A 15,704-nucleotide genomic window follows, 5' to 3' on the forward strand; every position below is an offset into this window, starting at 1 on the left:
TTCGACACGTACACGGGTGTACATACACGGGGGGTTCGACACGTACACGGGTGTACATACACGGGGGGGTTCGACACGTACACGGGTGGGGGTACGACTCGAACGTACACGGGTGTACATACACGGGGGGGTACGACACGTACACGGGTGTACATACACGGGGGGTTCGAACGTACACGGGTGTACATACACGGGGGGTTCGACACGTACACGGGTGTACATACACGGGGGGTTCGAACGTACATGGCTGTACATACACGGGGGGTACGACACGTACACGGGTGTACATACACGGGGGTTCGACACGTACACGGGTGTACATACAACGGGGGGTTCGACATGTACGCGGGTGTACATACACGGGTGGGGGTACGACTCGAACGTACACGGGTGTACATACACGGGTGGGGGTACGACTCGAACGTACACGGGTGTGCATAAACGGGGGGTTCGACACGTACATACGGGGGCTGGGGGGGTCGACACGTACATACGGGGGCTGGGGGGGGTCGGCGCGTATGCGGGCACATGTCTCCATGGTTGCTATGGGTGTTCGGTGCGGACGGTGTTTTTTCCATACGGACGCACGGGATGGATCGTGATTCCGCGGTCGGACTTCACTTTTCACAATTGTACGGTAAATCGTCCGGGGACGTGTCGGACACATTTTCCGACCCGAGGACGTGTGGGGAATTATTCCCAATGCGATTCGTATGGTCTTTTTCCCATGCGAATCGTAATTGGAAGTTTGTACGGCACTTGTACGATTCGTACGGTAAAAAGACCGGATACGAGTCGTACGGGGAATTTTTTTACCGGATCGTAATCGCCACCTCTTTGTATGACTGCAAATAAAAGGAACTAAGAAATCAGAGCTTCCACAGGTGAAGTAATCAAACGCTCTTTTGAGGTGTACCCAATAAGACTTTCCCTCCACAGTAGTGTTGGGCTCAGCCTCGTCTTGAAAAACCATTAAAAAATGATGGCAAAACACTTTATTTTCAAGTATAACTTACCCAAAAAAGGTTTTTAAGAGCTGTTTATATCACAGGTATTTGAAAACATTTGACTGTACCATTTCAAGTGGTCTTATAGTTTTTCAAAACCTAAAGCATCTTTCTTCATTTCACCTTTCCACACTGTGCATATACAGCAGAATCCCAATCTTATGCTACGACTAAGAATATACTTGGAATGGACAAATTGAAAAAAACAAGTTTTACAAATCTCACAGTCATGATTAAATACCTCCACATATGTAATTACTAGGGGTGGGCGATAATCTTTGCTCCTCTGGCAGAGTTCTCAGGGTTTTGCTTACTATGCGCTCCGCTTGAAGTGCGGAGTTTCGGAAAAACTCCACCAACCACCACATGGGCATGTTTTTTCTTGCACGCGGCTCACCAACATTAAGTTGGCAAGCACGAGCTCTCAATGCAGGCAGTGGGCGGCAGGTTACTACTGCTTGCGTTGAGAAAGCTGCCACTCACATTGAGAAAGCTGCCACTCTGGTAGGAATTCTACTCGAGTGGCAGAAAGAAGTGGTGCCTCTGGTGGGCCACGTGGTGCTGTTCATGCTTAGTTTACAGGATAGGGCAAGCTTCCGGCGCTAAAAATCAGCATGATGTACCAAACTCCGCCGTACCTGGAACTCGGCCGAATCTGGCAGAGTTTTTAGGTAACTCCAAGGTTCCGCCCACCCCTAGTAATTACAAAAAAGCAGCAGCAGTACTTGCCCTCTGGTACCGAGGAATCAAACTCTCTGAAGTATGCTTGCATTCACCCTTAAAATTTAGCTTTACAATTTAGATTTCTGAATTGCAGTCCCTTTGTATGAACTATTATCTTTACGGTTTCTAAAAATACTGACATTTCACCATATAATACAACGGTTTCATTTTGGATAAATTCTCGCCAACAAAGCATCTGATTTTCATTTTCAGTAAACACCTGTTACAGCACCAAACATCATCTTGACATTTTATCAAGCACTCACATATCCAACAGTCATTTATGGACACATTCTATCTTCAATGGCCATTTATCACCATTACCATATTCTAGGAGTGTCCTTCTTTTTCTTTTAAAGAAATTAAACCATTCCTGCTAGAAACCAACTTCAGAACTACAGTGCCAGATCTGGTCCTCTTTAACCTGAATGGAGGCAATTCTCTTCTCGGTCGCCTCCCCGACACTTCATCCCTGTAAGGCATCCTTCATGCCAAAGCACACTTCATTAGGTACCTGAAGAAATTTGACCACATCTTCCCAACAATGAAGGAACTACACTGGCTCCTTCTTGAAGATCAAGATCAACAAGCCTTCAGACATGCACTAGAACATAGCTTGCAGACAAATTAACCAGCTTAGGCAGGGAGCGCAACACCAGGATCCAGGGCATCCCCAGACTAGTAACGAATACACGTAAGAAGGAAAAGACCAGAAGGCAGGCCTTTTCCATCTATGCTCCCATGATCATCTATGCATCCATGATCTCAGGCACCATCCACAACGGAACTACTTCAACCCTCTTGCAATTAAAATAGAAACTAAGACAAACACACAATTTTGTTTTTAGTGGTGACATGTGCATTCTCAGAAACTTGTAACCTGATTTGTGAGGAGGCAAAATAATTGTTTCCGTGAACTACATTTAAAGCATATATGTGAGGTATAATTAATTCTGAGTTTGTGTGGTTTGTTGCTGTTGTCTGGCTGTCACGCAACAGGGCTAATTCTGCTGTGGCTGTTATTTCATTGCTCAGCTCGAGGCATTTCGTTCTCTATATCCATAATGCTTCCTAATATATTATTACTATTACTGCCAGAGGCATGACCGTGTAGAATCGGTGTATCCTGTCTGCTACCTGGTCCTTTAAGTTCTATGTAGTTTAGTAGTATCATCATTACATGAATCCGTAGAATTTCTTTAGCTCTGTACTCTATAGCAACAATTATAAAAGTAGTAGATTTCTTCCACCCCGCCTGTTCCAAGTAGAATTTCTTTCAAAACATGTGGCTGAAAATCAATGTCAACAAGCATTGGCATAGCCAATAGGTCTCGCCTTTGGGACCTTATAAGTGTTTAACCATGCAACAGTTAATGTTGTTGCACCAAGGATATTGTGCTGCATAACTAAATACTTATAAGGTCCCAAAAGCGAGACCTATTGGCTATGCCAATGATTGTTACAATAGGTAGAGAAATAGGATTATTCATCAACAAAATAAAAAAACAGTATATTCATTGCTAAAGTACCTCAAAGACGGTTATGGCTCAAATGTGCATCTGACCTAGGAATAAAAAACGCACACTGCACTGTATGGCAAGTAGCCTCAGATAGTTCAATGTGTGTCGCATACCAATGCAAAACCCAAAGCACTGATTAAATATACCTAAAATTGTGAAAGCTAATCACAATGTTTTGGCAGACATTATAAATAAAATCATCTATTTGCCCACAGATTATTGTTTTTTTTGTACTGAAAGGCGAGCATTAGAAGGCCCTATGAAACCAGGATTTCTCACCCAAAAAAATACAAATTTTATCTATATGTTTTCACGGTACAGAACAATGCACAGCGGCGCTTGCGGCAGCCCTGTGTGGCCCCCGAACATTATTCTGAATTATGATAACCCTGCCTGTCCCTTTCAATTCACCGGTGTAGGCGAGGAATGGTTAAGCCGTTTTCTACGACAGGCATATGCTGCACACGCTTCTTGCAGGGGCACGCATCTGGCGCATCAGCGCTTTGCGACGTGACATGTGCTCCTCGAGGCCCTCCTGAATTTCCCTGGGTAGAAGCTTTGCTCTGTCATTGGCCCTGCACAGCTGCTGCCTGGGGCAGAGGTCGCGCGTACACTGTTTCCCAACACAAATGTTTACTTCTGATGGAATTGTAATTCAGCAATTCTAGTGCAGGAACTAAAACGTCCCGTCAACTTGCAAAGTATGAACATCCAGGCCGCTGCTAATTAGAGGTGTAAAACAGCGTGCTTTTTGGTCGATACTGCTGTGAAGCATATGCGAGCACCCTCCCCAAAGCCCCAGTGTCTCATTCGAGCTCATTTTTATCCGACGCACATTCCCCCTGCAGCAGTCTCCGCTGTCAGCCATTAGCAGAGCACATCTGGCTGCTCTAATGACCACCCTCGCGCACACATACCTGACTGCCATCTAATTTAGACATCACCCACAAGACGCTAATGCGGAGGTCTCCAGGGCCACATAAATTCGGGCTTATCGACTATCTCCCGTTTTACCGCATTTTACCTTTTGTAGTCGAATCAAGTACAGCGGTTGGGACATCAATGGGTCACATATTTCTACATATTGCGCAGAACTCAAGGAAAGATTTTTATTTGCACGTACCGATTTTTTTACATGTACTTTAAAGAAGGTCGGTGATTAAAATAACTTGCGCCGTTTCTGTGCGACGTCATATGCTTCTTAAAGATGCACATTCTGCTATTTTTGCAACAAAATGTGGCATTTCAAAGGAATAAACTAGAACAAAGGCATTTTGAGTTTTCCGTGCAATAGAAATTTCAAACTGTCAAATGCTGTTTTTCACATTCGTTTGTAGTATATTATTAAGAATAAGGCTTCCTTTAAACTAAATGCACAAAGGCCAGTTTCACCTATTTTTCAGTTTTTCCTTTGAACCACAAGGAAGCTTCCGCAGTAATTAGTGTACGCAGTGCTCACAATGCGGTGATTTGAATTAAGTATACTCTTTACCTCTTGCTTTGTACTTGCATAGTTGAACAATAATTACAGTTCTGTTTTGGTTGTACACACCTTATTCTTTCTTTTCCTCCCATTAAAAAACATCTTAACACATGCATGCATATCCTCAATTCCACCATAAAAGAGAATTCATTAACCAAGCCAACTATGAAAGAGCTCAGATTAGCAGTTCATTTTCTTCATCAGCCGCTAGAGGGCGTGGACACTCTGAATTGTGTGCGAGTGTAAATTAATTGAAGGCATTACAGCTAAAATAATATATTTTAGAAAATATCACAGTAAGCAAAAGACACTGAATGAGTAAGCAAGCGTGAAGAATAGAACAAGGTGAAAGGAAGATGCCATAGTGTCAGCACAAGGGAGCCAGGCCGTCAGACACAATGGAAATGCTCACTTGGTACCTTGTACATGGCAGGACCACTCACTCCTTTTAGAAACTCATTCCACACTGAGTGATGGAGGGTAGATGTAGCGCGAAGAGTCCCGCCACTGCTCAAGATGTAATTCTCTTTACCCGTTACAATTCCGGGTAAGTATTACGGCCCACCACTTTTCAAAACTCACTAGCTGCAACTTCAACAAGCAGGCAGCACACGTGTGCATTGGCCGCGCTGCCGCGAAATGAAATAAAATTTGTAAAAAAAACGCGAGTGGTGACGCGAGTTGTGCGCACGCGGCGGGAAAAAGTGCTGTGCACGTCACGCATGCTTGTGCCCGTAATAGCAAGCTGGTGGCCGGCCTGGATAGCACTTTTAAACCACCTACTAAATTTTTCGCAAGAGCAGCGCATGCGCTGACTCTAGCGAGACCTAAAAAGGGAAGTCTGAAAATGTGTATATACCATTTGAAAAAGCAAACTTAATGTAGCATTGGATAACCAGATTTTTATAAACTGTGAAACGTATTGCTCTTTAGCCAATGTTTTGAGAAATTATGTTTCAAAATCATTTCTTTCAAACTGATCCAAAGTTTTCTTTGGGGAGGGTGAACTTCAGCACTCCTAGGAAAGGGAAGGCTTTCCTGGCACACCACAAGTATTTTTGAATATGTTATTGGTTTCCCTGTGGAGCCACTGGATTTTTCCCCAATCAATCTGAAAATTCATGGGAGTGGGGGAAAGGATAAACCCATCCAAACTCCCTAATGAAAGTCAGGCATGCTCGCTTTGCTCACTCAGTCCAAGCTGAGATGGGTATCTGTACTCTGCCACTTTCAACGTTCACCCGCCGCTATTGGCTAGCTTCACTTCCTTCAGTCAGCAGACATCGAGCGATATGTTCTAATCTCTCATTAAAATGTATTGGAGCTATTCTATATTGATAAGTGAGGAAAAAGTGCACTCTATTGAGTGGTATGGATTGACACCACTATTGGGCCAAAAGTATGTTAAGAATGACCACAGTCAATAGAAGATGGGCATCATTGTGAAAATGCCATTATTAAGCACTGCATTGCTACAACCCCCATAGTTTGTCAAGGTTGGGCCATTATTATGTTAGGGATCACAAGGAAGGTGACAAGAATGGCAGCAATATAACATGACGAGTCTCTATTGTGGCATTGTTAGCCGGTACGTCATCAATGCCCACAATATGACCATCTGAATGATTTTGGGGTCCTCTAGCAAAAAATATTTCAAGGGCTCCTGTATGGAACAAATTTTAATTTTATTACCGATTTCCAGATAATTCGAGCACACATGATGTCTAAGAATACTAAATTACATGTTACGTTTTAACAGGGTCACACAAAATCAGTTTAAGTAATTCTTGTCCAGGTCCCCAAATATTGATAAGGTGACATCTGGTTTGGAGAGACAGAGTGAGAGGTAGCAGTAGGGAGAGAGAAAAAAAGGTTTAGATAGAAAAACAAAATAGACAAGAGGCCAAATAGAGATACGGCTCAGTTGACCTGGATGCCCCCATGGAAGGTGGGGCCCAGGGCAATTGCATGACGTTTTAAGGCAGGGCTAGGACTGACTAGGTCTCTGTCTTCTTCTCTCATTGGCTGACACTTTAGGTGGTCAGCCAATGAGACGAGCACGACTTGGAATCTGGAAGAGACACAGAGGGGCATATTTACAAAGAAGTGACGGAGCGAGGCGTTAGCCTTCTTGGCCTAACGCCACGCTCCGCCACTTCTGAAATGCAGGGCTGCACCGTATTCACAACAATACGGTGCAGCACTGCGTTTCCCCCTGCGCTAATTGCAGCTGCCTAGTGCCAACGCAGACACCCTTGCACTATAGTGCAAGGGTTCCTGCATTGTGGGGAATAATTGTTTATGTGCAGGAGGGTGTCCCTTCCTGCACATAAACAATCATAAATGGTGATTTGTATCTTCTATGTGTGCTGCTTTGTGCAGCACACATAGAAGTTGCAACTCAGCATTTTACAAATGATTGTTTATGTGCAGGAAGGGACGCCTTTCAGTACATTAACAATCTAGCATTGTGTTTTTCTGTTTTTATGTGTGCTGCACAATGCAGCACACATAAAAACAGCAAAAATGAGAAGAAATAAAGCATTTCTCCTTGTTGCGCCCTGTTAAGACCAGGATTTCCCTGGTCTTAGTTTTGGTGCAGCCCCATATTTACGCCACTCTTGTAAATATGAGGCAGCGTCAAAATTAATGGATGTTGTGGTGGAACTCCAATCGCAAAACACATTGCCCACCCCTTTCACACTCAGTATAGCGTGAAAGTGTGCCTTACTTACAGGGCAGCGTTAAGCCACGTTAAGTGGCTTAACGCTGCCTTGTAAATAAGGCGAAGCTTGTATCGCCACCACAACGTCAAAAAAAGTGACGTTCTGGTGGCGATTGGGGCTTGTAAATATGCCCCAGAGTGTGGAGCAGCCACTTCTGCATGTACAAATTGCTGCTCTCACTGCTTGCTGCCTCTTATGTGCGTAGCTTGTCAGCCCTCAGGATCCCCCTACAGCCTTGGTCCACATCAGTTTGTACTTGCCACCTTAAATCTGAGAAGACAGAGAGCTGAACCATGTGTTTGCTTGGCATCTGGTCCCACGGTTTCCTTAACCTAGGACTGGGGCAGAGACTCGCATGTGTCTGTGTGTGTGTCTATTTTTGTGTGTGTGTTTTGGGGGCTGAGTGGCTATTCATTGGTAATCCTACCAGGGTCAGCTGGCATGGCTCGTGGTTGGGAGGGCGGGCATGTGGGGAGGGGGTGCAGCCGCAGGCTACATAAAAAACCCAAGAATAAATAAAACGTATCTTGCTGCCGCCGGGTCCCGCGTCTTCTTTCCTGCTTGCCTGTGTCCAACTCCAGGTCAGAACAGAAAGCAGGGAGCCAGGCTCCCACCCCATGGAGCGTTGTGAGTGGCGCTCTGCCAGGGGCTGCAGGGGTGGGCATGTTCTGCAATGCAGCCTGCATGGAGAACGGGGGAGTGCGCATGACTGTTTTGGACGGCCCAAGAGGGCCGATCAAACTGTCACTGCGCACTCAAGAGTAGGCAAACCCCTCCTCCCCTGCCCTGCTCCGTAAGCAGAACAGCCGCACCCACCCGCTCGCCGACAAAAAAACCCATAAAAGGGTAATAACTAAAAGTTATTGCCATTTAATTGTTTTGCTTCTCACACCGTGAGAAAGCAGTGGGATAATGCTCCAGGGCCGGACTGGCCATAGCAGGCACCGGGCATTTCCTCAGTGGGCCACCAGGGTTGGGGCCGGTTTTGGGCCCCTGGGAGCTGATTTTGTTACAGGGCCTTTTTTGCAGCATAGCTGCAATATTGGTCGCTGTAACAAAATCGTCAGAAACCGGCCCTGGTAAACAGCTCAGCTGCACCCCAAACCCCTGGGGGGCTGGCAAAGCACTTTGCCAGGGCCGGTTTTAGGTCCCAGTCCGGCCCTGCAAAGCTCCTCCGCCAGAGCGGAGGAGCCACCACTGAATCCTGTAATCTTGTGATGCTCACAAGTAATTGTCTTTACTACTGGTGGGATTATGACAATATTATGTCTAGTCCTGGCATAATAATGACTATACTTAACATATTGTAGACATTCTTGGTGAAAATTGTCTCTGGTTTGATATAAGAAGCCATCACAACTAGCACCCCAAGTTATCTTGTAGGCCAGTGCTCCCCCTCTGGGGGTTTTTGGTGCACCCACATCCAGGGCACTTTCAGAATGCAGACTAAGAAGTGTACAAAAGTAAAACAAGGCAACAAGACTTTCCATCTATGCATCCAGAATCTGGAACAACATCCCCGTACTCATCAGGGCCAACCCAACCTGCTCCGGTTTAGGAAAGAGTTGAAGACACATCCTTTAAAAGAACATTACATCACAATGAATTAGTGTAGGAAGCTGGCTCTGTATATACTATAACAAAGTAAGGTATAGTGTGCTCAGAGTCTAGCAAGTCCCCAGAGGTATAGCCGAGGCTAAATTAGGTAAGTACTAACAGCGCTCTTTGTGGTAGTGTGGGCGAGCAGTTAGGTTTATCTTGAGGGTGTGTTAAGCATTTGTTGGATTCACTCAGTCAAGACTTAAGGCACTCACTCAGAGACTGAATCCAGACCAATTGGGTAAGTATGAAAAAAGTATACTTCTGTTTTATTTCTAAAACCAAGCATAATTTGGTACAGGTGTGTAAAATATACTTTCAAACACAGAACATTTCAATAAGTGCAATTAAGAATGGATTTGCAATCATTACAGGAATGTATTTGTTAAAAAAACAGTTTAAATTACATATTAATTACTTTGAATTACTTTCCCGTTACTTCTGGATTACATTGATTACTCTGGGTGACATGCCTAGATATCACACCTTAGAATTTGTCACTTACAGGTAAGTATGACAATTATCAGTTTAAAGCATAGTTACTTTCTTCCCATGCAAAACAGCAGTTCAACAGAACATATTTGGAACAAAAGCTCCTAACATTGATTCCTATGGGAGAAAAATGGTTATCGGTTTAACAGGTAAGTAAACGCCTTACGAGTGGGAGTTTTGGAGGTTACGACCAAGGTTCCCCAAGTTCTTGGTAGGCACTCAAATTGCACCACCAGCTGCACTGGGATGGCTGCGTGCAGAGAGCAGGGGCCCAACGTTAGCCAATGGGGCTGAGGGGGCCTTTGGTCAGGGACTGCTTATGAGCAGGCCACACGGGCGTGGGAGCAAAGCTCCTGGGGTTAAGATCAGCAGTGCAGGGGCCGACAATCGGCACAGGAGCTGCACCACCAGCAGCACAGGGCGGCCCAGTGCAGTGTGCCAATGGAACGTCCGGAACTCTGAGAATTCCAAATGCTGTAGGCTTGGGCAGGGAGACATCCTTAAGGCGACCACTGACTGGAGAGGTAAATTGGGTTCTTAGGGGATGGCTGGACACCATTGGTGGGGCCACTCAAGGTCGTGGGACATCAGGTGCAGGGGTGTCTTTCGGCACCTTGTCTCTTTTTCCAGCTCCATTCGCAGTCGGGGGGGACTCTTCAGCTTGAGGCAGGTCCAGGATCACCAGATCCCAGGTCAGGTTCACTGGGGAGACCTCCTTGAAGTGCTGGGTCACTCGAACTTGGGACTGGGGCGTCAGGTGCAGAGTGGTGCAAAATCGTGGAGCCGCCTGGATCCGGATTCTGTGGGTGAGTCTTTGCTTGAGCAAATATGGTGCTCACATGAGACAGAGTCTTAATGATGGTCACAGGGCAGGTGCTCTGGGCTCTGAGGGGTGTTGGCTGCTGGACTTGCCGGTATTCTCACTGTAGGCAGGTTGACGTCGAGATAGGCCGGATAGGAATGGGGCCACAGCAGTAGGTGTCCTCTTCTCTCTGGGTCAGCACAGCTCTTCGGTCCTTCTTCTTTCTTCCTCGAATCTGATGAGGCAAGGTTCAGGGTCGCCCCTAAAAACTAAATTTAGGGGAGTTAAAAGGAGTGTGCAGGTCGAAACCAATGGATCCCTTCACCCGCTATTATACCACGCTGCAGTGGGTGGAGGGCATGAGCCTCTCCCTAATAGGCTGGGTCCCTCATCTTCAAGATGGAGGGGACTGAAATGTGTGCTTCACCTCACCTCCCCCACCTGAGGGGTGGGGTTGGCAAAGGTGGGCACACCTCTCTTCCTAGTTTGTTTTTCCTGCTGATTCTCCTGCCCAAAGTGGGGGCAGAAACAGTGGGAGCCAGTTGCTGGGGGCAGAAAATAACAGGGACAGCTTACAAAGGTGGCAGGCCTTTGAAGCTTCCCTTTTATGGACCCAGCCCATCCTGGGGGGAGAGGAGTGACACCTCTGCCAAGGATGGGCTTTGTTTCTGACTCTGAGAACCCAGAGGTCCAGAAACCTGTCTGGTAGTGGCAAATGGCGGGCAGCCATTCAGGAACCACACCAGGGCTTGTCGTTTGTCGGGGGCATCCCTAAGATGCCCTCTGAGTGCATTTTATATTAAATTCCACACTGGCATCAGTGTGGGTTTAATGTGCTGAGGGGTTTGCTATCAAAATTCCCAGGTTTTAGTAATGCCATTATGGAGCTGTGGAGTTCGTAGTGACCAACACCTAGACCATATACACTTACAATGTCTAAGATTGGACTTAGACACTGTAGGGGTTCAGAGCTCATGCTATTGTACCCTCACCTGATGGTTAGTACACCCTGCTAGAGGGATGGCTTACCTAGGCCTCAAGCAGTGGGTTGCAGGCATGGCACACAGGGATGTGTGCCATGTTGTCTCTTCCCTTCTCTCTGCACCAATACACACAGCCTGCAATAGCAGTGTGTGGGTGTTACGGTACAGGGTCTCTAACAGTGACACAATAGGTGCTGCAGCCCTTAGAGGCCTTCCCTGGTCACAGTGCCCATGGTACCTTTTACGGGGGGCTTATCCGTTTCCACAGATGTGCCAATTGTGGGTACAAATGTACATTTTTAGGAAAGAACACAGGTCCTGGGAACCTGATTGGCAAGGACCCAGGGCACACCAAGTCAAGTTGCATCAGATGTCAGGCAAAAAGTGGTGGGTAACCATGCAAAAAGTGGCACTTTGCTACAATTAACTGTCCACAACCCAGCTACCTCTCCTATTGTTCAACTTTATGCTGGACTTTGACCAATTATTCTGCTGCCTTTTGGCTAGCTTTGCGTTATACAAATACCCAGGGCTTTAAGTGGGCCAGGTTTTGATGGTGCTCAGCACCGGCAGTTCTAAAAACGAGCTGCAGAAACGGGTCTCTATCGGGCTCCACATTTTTACCCTCACCCTCGGGGTGAAAGAAATCTTAACTCTGCAGCAGTGCCACTGTTCACTGTCTTTGAGGTAACTTCAAAGAGACTCTTTTAGTTATTTTACATTCTCATTAGTTCTTTTACAGTCTCATCAGTTTTCAGAACGGAAGTATTGTCAACCTTATATGCAACAAAGCCATAGTTGTTTCTTATGCAACTAAAAGCCATTGACAAAGCCAATTGTGCAGTCTTGTTGTAGGTAATCTTACTTATTGTATTAAATATCTGGATTCAATCACAGACGCAGCAAAATGCTAGTCAGGCAGCACGCTATGCTAAACACAGATTTTTTATTTACGTGTTTTAAGCCACGCCCATAACTGCATAGGCCACGCACTTTTAAGAGACCCCCCCAGTTTTTCTATCCCACTTAAAGCCCTGCAAATACCACATACATACATAGATGCACTTATGAAAAATGGGAGCAAAAGAAGTGATAGCATGTATGGCACTGCATTTTTCTTGATCCCTATTACAAGTTAATACATTTCGTTTAGATTTGTTGGAATCAATTTCGAGCAACTGCAACAGGCTTGGTTTTGTCACATTGCTTCTAGATTGCATTCAGATGAAAGGTTATATTTTTTCATGTTGGCTTTCATTGCAGGCTGCAAAACAAATCGTGCACGACACATTGCTGACAAATTCAGACTGGTCTCTAGCAATAGCATGTGTCAACTACAGCAAAGTCTTAGGTATTATTTTTCAAAGGGACATCCAATGAGATTGCGCGTATCTGACCTCTACCGGGAATAACTACCCGAGCAAAGTCACCTTCGAATTTGACAACTGCAAAGTATTTTCTGGCTGTCTTAGTGCGTCCTCTTGTGTCCACAACTGAGAATAGCAGGTATTCGAGATTTTACTTGTTAGTAAGCGTTCCCGTGTCCCTTTACTGCCATATTTGTCAGAAGTATTGTTTCACAAGGTGCAAAACAGGGGCGGCATGTTCCTATATGCAAATATTCCGTGGAAAACCAAAACATTTCGTATTGGAACTTCCAAGCAAAATGTTTCTATAATTGTTCAATTTGACGCTAGCATAGATTTGGCTAACGGTCAGAGTTGCAGACTTTGGAACTAGAGAATCAAGCTTCGAGTCTCGTCCCCGGCTCGACATCCTGTGATTCTCGACATCATGTGATTCTCGTCAATATTCCCGTGCCTAAACAAAACAACTATTTGCAATGCTATAGGTCTCGCATTTACGCGAGTTTAAGCTATTGGCATTATAAATTACGATGCATTTAATTTATGTTTCAAAAACCAAAACATAAATAAAAGGCATTGTCATATACAATGCCAATAGCTCAAACTTGCGTGAATGCGAGACCTGTTGCATTGCAAATGCTTGTTTGCCTGTGCTACACTGAACTGATGCGGACTGGGCTGCAAATTAATTCAATAAAGCAGCACGGCAACTAAAGTGAAAGTGACCTGCGCTGGAATAAGGAAAGACCATTAAAGAAAATATTGCTCACCCACTAAATAACCGAGACCGTGTGACAAGCCAAGTAAAAGGTCCAGTCGTTATGGGAGGTAACAAATGGAGACAAGGCAATACCCAGGAGAGACTAACAAGTCTCATAATTAATCGGAATTCAGCTTTTAGGAAGGACAATGACACCAGCCAATTAAAACCATGGGCAGAGAGTGGGCAGGGCTTCCACTGCATACTTTATTGGAGCATGCCTCGCAGAGCGAGTAGTGCATGCAGCTGCCGCTAGGCTCGACCTAAATTTGTGTGTGTTTTTGTGTGATGTAACTGGTGCTCCTGTAAAACGCTCCAATACCTCCAGGTCACGCTATATTAAACTGCAAAAACAAAAGTGAAAAGGAGGTACCTCTCAGAAATGGTCAAGAGACTGAAAATGCAATTGCATTTATATAGCGCTTACTACCCCTGACGAGGCGTTGAAGGGCTTTCAGCAAGTAGCACGCTGCTTTGGAACCAAAAAAGGATTAGTGGTGAATTAGTCTAGGAAAATATTAAATTTAATTGAGCAGGGGACATGTTAGTCTGTTATTTGGATTGAATACAGATAGTGGAGGGATGGAAGAGGAAAGGGTTTGCATTAATATAGTGCTTGCTACCCCTCATACACACATATATACATACACATACATACATACATATACACACACATACATATACAGATATACACACATACATATATACACATACATATACATGTCTCATATAGGATCTATGGCTCCCCGCACCCTTTTACCCTCCTCGAGAACGGAAAGGCGCGGCCGCCATTCACACATCACTACAGCCCTATCTTTGACCTCTGCCCCAGAAGGCACAACCAGCATTCTGTTTATCGCCCTTACACTGGAAGAATCCAACCACCAGCTGGGGCCCATCACATTAATACTCTCTCAGTCTGGAAGAGGCGGCCACCATTGAGGCTTGCCTTTACTCTAGCAGTTATGCAGGGAGATACGGCACTATTATGGGCTTTGCAAAGCCATCCTCCCCCATGCATTTTGAGCTTCACCTGGACAACTTCTCCTCCGGTGCTCGCGCGAACGGACACTGATGCACTTTTGAGCCTTGCTAAGCTTCTTACCCATGGTCGTGTTGGGAAAAACAGCCGCCATTAAACGCCGCAATAGAGCACTCAAGGTGCGTCCCTAGAGCCCTTTTTCCACGCTACGAGAGGCTGCCGTCATTTGGAGCTATAGCACCCTACCATCACTATTCTGTGGTTCGTACTTAGAGACTTGGCCACCATGTTGTTTGGATTGGCCTCTTAACCACCTTAATACACCTTAACAGATCACACACTTTTTCTCCCTGGGTGAAGGCATGCATGGCGTCTTGTTGTATGCAGATGACCTGCTTATATACCTCAGAGACGTTAGAAAGAATACTGCTTGAATTTGCTAGAGTTATATCGGCATTCCGATACCTCGGGATACTTATTTACCGAGAGACTGTGGACCTCCTTGAGGGTAACTTGGTGCGAGCCATCACTACAATATGAGCGCGAATGACATTCTGGGGCATCCTACCCCTGGCGGTCATTGGGGGGATTGTGTTACTTAAGATGGTAGTTCTCCCGCGACTTCTGTACCACTTTGTAAATGTGCCCCTGTGCCTTAAACCAGCGCTGTTCAAAAGCCTAAAACTGGATATGCGGAGGTTAATTTAGATTGGTGCTAATTAAGTGGAACCCTTTGCTGACCGATGGAGGTCTCTCACTGCCCAATATGGAACAATACTATCTTACGGCGCAGCTTCAGTTGGTGGCGAGATGGCTCGACGCACGCCACCTAGAGGACTCGGCGACTCATGTCCCAGGACTCACTCATCCTCAGATGGTGGCGTTGTTCCATCCTAACAGAAAGGGCAGACCGCCTGCCCATTTGCTGGTGGAGGTGGCCCACTATTGCTTCCCTCGCAGCCTGCGAGTCACTTGCTGTGTGACCCCGTATGCGCCGTCTGTCCCTACTGTAGGCACGCCCAGAAGACACCGTGCTGTCACAAGCGCGAAGCTACCCCAGTTGGTAGAGGTGGGAATCTTAACATTAGGGGACTTATATAGTGATGGACAACTCTTATCGCTTGAAGCACTTCATGATAACTCAGGCCTGCCCCGGGGTCAGTTCTCGCATGCAGCGGTGGCTCGCACGCTGCAAGCGACACGGGGTAACATCGCACAGGAGCCGGCCACACATCAGACTGTGCAATACCTGCATAAGCT

Source organism: Triturus cristatus, chromosome 6 (genome assembly GCF_964204655.1).
Source record: "Triturus cristatus chromosome 6, aTriCri1.1, whole genome shotgun sequence".
Lineage (NCBI taxonomy): Eukaryota > Metazoa > Chordata > Amphibia > Caudata > Salamandridae > Triturus > Triturus cristatus.